Source organism: Pan paniscus, chromosome 22 (genome assembly GCF_029289425.2).
Source record: "Pan paniscus chromosome 22, NHGRI_mPanPan1-v2.0_pri, whole genome shotgun sequence".
Classification (NCBI taxonomy): domain Eukaryota; kingdom Metazoa; phylum Chordata; class Mammalia; order Primates; family Hominidae; genus Pan; species Pan paniscus.
This window is the reverse complement of record NC_073271.2, coordinates 1313338-1320837: the sequence shown is the minus strand read 5'-3', so window position 1 is coordinate 1320837 and position 7500 is coordinate 1313338.

Here is a 7500-nt window from a genome sequence, read left to right as displayed (position 1 = left end):
TCTTTTCTTTTGGGGCCGGCCCGCCTGGTCTTCTGACTCTGGGCTCTGGTGACCTCAGCCTCCCACGTAGCTGGGACTACAGGGATCTCTTAAGCCCGGCAGGGAGAGGCTAACGTGGGCTGTGATCGCGCACTTCCACTCCAGCTTACTGGGCTGCGGTGGGGTGGAGTGGGGTGGGGTGCAGAGAAAACAATTGATTGCGATCTTAATTGCCTTTTAGCTTCATTCATACCCTGTTATTTGCTTGTTTATTCTCATGGGTTATTCTGTGTCACTGTCATGTTCATCGTTTGCTTGCCTGCTTGCTTGTTTATTTCCTTCCTTCCTTCCTTCCTTCCTTCCTTCCCTCCCTCCCTCCCTCCCTCCCTCCCTCCCTCCCTCCCTCCCTCCCTCCCTCCCTCCCTTACTGGCAGGGTCTTCCTCTGTCTCTGCCGCCCAGGATCACCCCAACCTCAATGCTTTGGACCGACCAAACGGTCGTCCTGCCTCTGATCCCTCCCATCCCCATTACCTGAGACTACAGGCACGCACCACCACACCGGCTGACTTCTATGTTGCTTCTCATGTTTTCCGTACGTAGGTATGTATGCGTGGGTATGTATGTATGTACGTATGTATGTATGTATGTATGTATGTGAGTGAGATGGGTTTCGGGATTCTATCATGTTGCCCATGCTGGTCTCGAACTCCTGTCCTCAAGCAATCCGCCTGCCTGCCTCGGCCGCCCACACTGCTGCTATTACAGGCGTGAGACGCTGCGCCTGGCTCCTTCTACGTTTGCCTGCCTGCCTGCCTGCCTGCCTGCCTGCCTGCCTATCAATCGTCTTCTTTTTAGTACGGATGTGCTCTCGCTTTGTTGTCCATGCTCTGGGCACACGTGATCTCTTTTTAAACTTCTATGATTATGATGATTGTAGGCGTCATCTCACGTGTCGGGGTGATCTCCAACTTTTAGGCTCCAGAGATCCTCCCGCATCGGCCTCCCGGAGTGCTGTGATGACACGCGTGGGCACGGTACGCTCTGGTCATGTTTGTCATGGGTCGGTTCTTTCCGTTTTTAATACGGGGACTGCGAACAGATAAAATGTTCACACGCATCTCACCGATCCGCCTTTTCGTTCTTTCTTTTTTTTTTCTCTTTAGACGGAGTTTCACTCTTGTCGCCCACGGTGGAGTACGATGGCGGATCTCGGCTCACCGCACCCTCCGCCTCCCAGGTTCAAGTGATTCTCCTGCCTCAGCCTTCCCGAGTAGCTGCGATGACAGCGATGAGCCATCGTGCCTGGCTAATTTTTCTATTCCTAGTACAGATGGGGTTTCTCCATCTTGGTTAGGCTGGTCTTCAACTTCCGACCGTTGGAGGATCTTAACTTTCTTGGTGGTGGTTGTTTTTCTTTTTCTTTTTTTCTTTTCTTTTCTTTCCTTCTCCTTCCCCCCCCAACCCCCCTTGTCGTCGTCGTCGTCCTCCTCCTCCTCCTCCTCCTCCTCCTCCTCCTCCTCCTCCTCCTCCTCTTTCATTTCTTTCAGCTGGGCTCTCCTACTTGTGTTGCTCTGTTGCTCACGCTGGTCTCAAACTCCTGGCCTTGACACTTCTCCCGTCACATCCGCCGTCTGCTTGTTGAAATGAGCATCTCTCGTAAAATGGAAAAGATGAAAGAGATAAACACGAAGACGGAAAGCACGGTGTGAACGTTTCTCTTGCCGTCTCCCGGGGTGTACCTTGGACGCGGAAACACGGAGGGAGCTTGGCTGAGTGGGTTTTCGGTGCCGAAACCTCCCGAGGGCCTCCTTCCCTCTCCCCCTTGTCCCCGCTTCTCCCCCAGCCGAGGCTCCCACCGCCGCCCTGGCATTTTCCACAGGAGAGGTATAGGGAGAGGACTGACACGCCTTCCACATCTATATCCTGCCGGACGTCTCTGGCTCGGCTACCTGCCACCTTCCAGGGAGCTCTGAGGTGGATGCGACCCCCCCCCCCACTCACGTCCCGCTACCCTCCCCCGGCTGGCCTTTGCCGGGCGACCCCAGGGGAACCGCGTTGACGCTGCCCTCGGATCCTCAGGCGAAGACTTCCACCGGATGCCCCGGGTGGGCCGGTTGGGATGAGACTGGACCACCCCGGACCGTGCTGTTCTTGGGGGTGGGCTGACGTACGGGGTGGACTGGCGGCCCCAGCATTGTAAAGGGTGCGTGGGTATGGAAATGTCACGTAGGATGCCCTCCTTCCCTTCGGTCTGCCTTCAGCTGCCTCAGGCGTGAAGACAACTTCCCATCGGAACCTCTTCTCTTCCCTTTCTCCAGCACACAGATGAGACGCGTGAGAGGCAGAAACAGCTCAATAGATACTGCTGACCTTCATTTGTGGAATCCTCAGTCGTCTACACACAAGACAGGTGACTAGGCAGGGACACAGATCAAACACTATTTCCGGGTCCTCGTGGTGGGATTGGTGTCTCTCTCTCTCTCTCTCTCTCTCTCTCTCTCTCTCTCTCACACGCGCGCGCGCACGCACGCATGCACGCACGCGCACACACACACACACATTTCCATATCTAGTTCACAAAGCACACTCACTTAACCTTTTCACAGTACGCAGGCTGAGTGAAACCCACCCCACCTTCCACCCGTTGGCTGACGAAACCCCTTCTCTACAATGGATGAAAAAGATGATCTGGGCCGGGCACGCTAGCTCACGCCTGTCATTCCGGCACTTTGGGAGGCCGAGGCCGGTGGATCGCTTGGGGCCGGGAGTTGGAGACCAGGCTGGCCGACGTGGCGAAACCCCGTCTCTCTGAAAAATAGAACGATTAGCCGGGCCTGGTGGCGTGGGCTTGGAATCACGACCGCTCGGGAGACTGGGGCGGGCGAGTTGTTCCAACCGGGGAGGCCGAGGTTGCGATGGGCTGAGATCGTGCCGTGGCGATCCAGCCTGGATGACGGAGCGAGACCCCGTCTCGATACAATCATGATGTTATTATAAGATGAGTTGTGCGCGGTGATGGCCGCCTGTAGTCGCAGCTACTCGGGAGGCTGAGATGAGGAGAGGATCACTTGCCCCACAGGTCGAGGCTTCGGTCGGCCGTGACCCACTGTATCCTGGGCGGTCACCGGTCAAGGAGATATGCCCCCTCCCCGTTTGCTTTTCTTTTCTTCCCTTCTCTTTTCTTCTTTTTTCTTCTCTTTTCTTTTCTTCTTTCTTTCTTTCTTTCTTTCTCTCTCTCTCTCTCTTCCCCTCTTTCTTTCCTGCCTTCCTGCCTTCCTGCCTTCCTGCCTTTCTTCTTTTCTTCTTTCCTCCCTTCCTCCCTTCCTTCTTTCCTCCCGCCTCAGCCTCCCAAAGTGCTGGGATGACTGGCGTGAGGTACCATGCCTGCTTGGCCTAAAGAGACCCTCTTGGAAAGTGAGACACAGAGAGCGCCTTCCAGTGATCTCATGGACTGATTTAGAGACGGCATCTCGCTCCGTCACCCCGGCAGTGGTGCCATCGTAACTCACTCCCTGCAGCGTGGACGCTCCTGGACTCGAGCGATCCTTCCGCCTCAGCCTCCAGAGTACAGAACCTGGGACCGCAGGCACGCGCCACTGCGCCCACACCGTTTTAAATTTTCTTTTCCTCCCCCCCCCCCCCCCCCCCGCCCGAGACAGAGTTTCGCTCTCGTGGCCTAGACTGCAGTGCGGTGGCGCGATCTTGGCTCGCCGCAACCTCTGCCTCCCGGTTTCAAGCGATTCTCCTGCATCGGCCTCCTGAGTAGCCGGGATTGCGGGCGTGCGCTGCCACGTCTGGCTGATTTTGTATTTTTAGTGGAGACGGGGCTTCTCCATGTCGATCGGGCTGGTCTCGAACTCCCGACCTCAGGTGATCCGCCCTCCCCGGCCTCCGGAACAGCTGGGATGACAGGCGTGAGCCACCGCACCCGGCCTTCATTTTTAAATGTTTTCCCACAGACGGGGTCTCATCATTTCGTTGCAACCCTCCTGCCCGGCGTCTCAAAGTGCTGGCGTGACGGGCGTGAGCCACTGCGCCTGGACTCCGGGGAATGATTCACGACCACGGTCGCTGTACTGATTCTTTCTTTCTTTCTTTCTTTCTTTCTTTCTTTCTTTCTTTCTTTCTGTCTGTCTGTCTGTCTGTCTTTCTTTCTTTCTTTCTTTCTTTCTTTCTTTCTTTCTTTCTTTCCTTTCTTTCCTTTCTTTCTTTTCTTTCTTTCTTTCTTTCTTTCTTTCTTTCTTTCTTATTTATTGATAAATTATTTTATGATTTATTTGTGTACTTATTTTCAGACGGAGTCTCGCTCTGGGCGGGGCGGGGCGGGGCGAGGCGAGGCACAGCGCATCGCTTTGGAAGCCGCGGCAACGCCTTTCAAAGCCCCATTCATATGCACAAAGCCCTATTCCCTTCCTGGAGTTGGAGCTGATGCCTTCCGTAGCCTTGGGTTTCTCTCCATTCGGAAGCTTTGACAGGCGCAACCCCACCCAGAGGCTGGCTGCGGCTGAGGATTAGGGGGTGTGTTGCGGCTGAAAAGTGGGTCCCCTAGTTTTGATACCTCAGTGGACACATCCCCCGACCGCCATCGCTTGCTCGCCCTCTGAGATCCCCCGCCTCCACCGCCTTGCAGGCTCACCGCCTACTTTCATTTCTTTCTTCCTTCCTTGCGTTTCAGGAGGGGGTGCGGGAATGAGGGTGTGTGTGGGGAGGGGGTGCGGGGTGGGGACGGAGGGGAGCGTCCTAAGGGTCGATTTAGTGTCACGCCTCTTTCACCGCCACCACCGAAGATGAAAGCAACGATCGGCTACATACCGCGTGTTCTCATCTAGAAGTGGGAACTTACAGATGAGAGTTCTTGCATGGGCAGAACGAGGGGGACCAGGGACGCGGAAGCCTGCTTGAGGGAGGAGGGGTGGAAGGAGAGACAGCTTCAGGAAAAAAACAAAACACGAATACTGTCGGACACAGCACTGACTACCCGGGTGATGAAATCATCTGCACACTGAACACCCCCGTCACAAGTTTACCTATGTCACAATCTTGCACATGTATGCTTGAACGACAAATAAAAGTTAGGGGGGAGAGAGGAGAGAGGGGGAGAGAGCGAGAGAGCGAGAGAGCGAGAGAGCGAGAGCGAGAGCGAGAGCGAGCGAGAGAGAGAGAGAGAGAGAGAGAGAGAGAGACAAGTACAACCAAACACCACCTCCTTGACCTGAGTCAGGGGGTTTCTGGCCTTTTGGGAGAACGTTCAGCGACAATGCAGTATTTGGGCCGGTTCTTTTTCTTCTTCTTCTTCTTCTTCTTCTTCTTTTCTTTCTTTTTTTTTGGACTGAGTCTCTCTCGCTCTGTCACCCAGGCTGCGGTGCAGTGGCGCTCTCTCGGCTCACTGGAACCTCTGCTTCCCGGGCTCCAGTGATTCTTCTTCGGTAGCTGGGATTACAGGCACGCACCAGGATGGCCGGCTCATATTCTTATTTTTAGTAGAGAGGGGGTTTCTCCACGTTGGCCACGCTGGTATCGAACTCTTGACCTCAAATGATGCGCCTTCCTGGGCCTCCCAAAGTGCTGGAAACGACAGGCCTGAGCCGCCGGGATTTCAGCCTTTGAAAGCGCGGGCCCTGCCAACTTTCGCTGCGGCCCTTACGCTCAGAAGGACGTGTCCTCTCTGCCATAGGTTGACTCCTTGAGTCCCCTAGGCCATTGCACTGTAGCCTGGGCAGCAAGAGCCAAACTCCGTCCCCCCACCTCCCCGCGCAAATAATAACTAACGAACGAACGAACGAACGAACTAAGTAAATAAAATCTCTACACGTCACCTCTAAGTGTGTGTTCCCGTGAGGAGTGATTTCTAAGAAGTGGCACTGTACACTGAACGCAGTGGCTCCCGAGGTCAGGAGTTCGAGACCAGCCCGGCCAACGTGGTGAAACCCCGTCTCTACTGAAAACACGAAATTGAGTCAGGTGCCGTGGGGCCGGCACCTGTCATCCCAGCTACTCGGGAGGCTGAGGCGGAAGAATTGCTTGAACCTGGCAGGCGGAGGTTGCAGTGACCCAAGATCGCACCACTGCACTACGGCCTGGGCGACAGAGTGAGACCCGGTCTCCAGATAAATACATAAATACATACCTACGTACGTACGTACATACATACATACATACATACATACATACGTACATACAGATATACAAGACAGAAAACAAGAAAAGAAAAGAAAAGAAAAGAAAGAGAAAATGAAAGAAAAGGCACTGTATCGCTACTGGGCTAGGACCGTCTCTCTGTCTGTTTCTCTCTGTTCGTCTCTGTCTTTCTCTCTGTGTCTCTTTCTCTGTCGGTCTGCCTGCCTGTCTGTCTGTCTGTCTGTCTGTCTCTTTCTTTCTGTCTGTCTCTGTTTCTGTCTTTGTCTCTCTCTCTCCCTCTCTGCCTGTCTCACTGTGTCTGTCTTCTGTCTTACTCTCTTTCTCTCCCCGTCTGTCTCTCTCTCTCTCCCTCCCTGTCTGTTTCTCTCTCTCTCTTTCTGTCTGTTTCTGTCTCTCTCTGTCTGTCTATGTCTTTCTCTGTCTGTCTGCCTGCCTCTCTCTTTCTTTTTCTGTGTCTCTCTGTCGGTCTCTCTCTCTCTCTCTCTCTCTCTCTCTCTCTCTGTGCCTATCTTCTGTCTTACTCTCTCTTTCTCTGCCTGTCTGTCTGTCTCTCTCTGTCTCTCCCTCCCTGTCCGTTTCTCTCTCTCTCTCTCCCCCCTCCCTGTCTGTTTCTCTCCGTCTCTCTCTCTTTCTGTCTGTTTCTCACTGTCTCTCTCTGTCCATCTCTGTCTTTCTATGTCTGTCTCTTTCTCTGTCAGTCTGTCAGACACCCCCGTGCCGGGTAGGGCCCTGCCCCTTCCACGAAAGTGAGAAGCGCGTGCTTCGGTGCTTAGAGAGGCCGAGAGAAATCTAGACAGGCGGGCCTTGCTGGGCTTCCCCACTCGGTGTATGATTTCGGGAGGTCGAGGCCGGGTCCCCGCTTGGATGCGAGGGGCATTTTCAGACTTTTCTCTCGGTCACGTGTGGCGTCCGTACTTCTCCTATTTCCCTGATAAGCTCCTCGACTTAAACATAAACGGCGTCCTAAGGGTCGATTTAGTGTCATGCCTCTTTCACCGCCACCAGCGAAGATGAAAGCAAAGATCGGCTGAATACCGCGCGTTCTCATCTACAAGTGGGAACTTACAGATGAGAGTTCTTGCATGGGCAGAACGAGGGGGACCAGGGACGCGGAAGCCTGCTTGAGGGAGGAGGGGTGGAAGGAGAGACAGCTTCAGGAAAAAAACAAAACACGAATACTCTTGGACACAGCACTGACTACCCGGGTGACGAAATCATCTGCACACTGAACACCCCCGTCACAAGTTTACCTATGTCACAATCTTGCTCATGTATGCTTGAACGACAAATAAAAGTTCGGGGGGAGAAGAGAGGAGAGAGAGAGAGAGAGACGGAGAGAGAGAGAGGCGGGGAGAGAGAGAGGGGCGGGGAGAGAGAGAGAG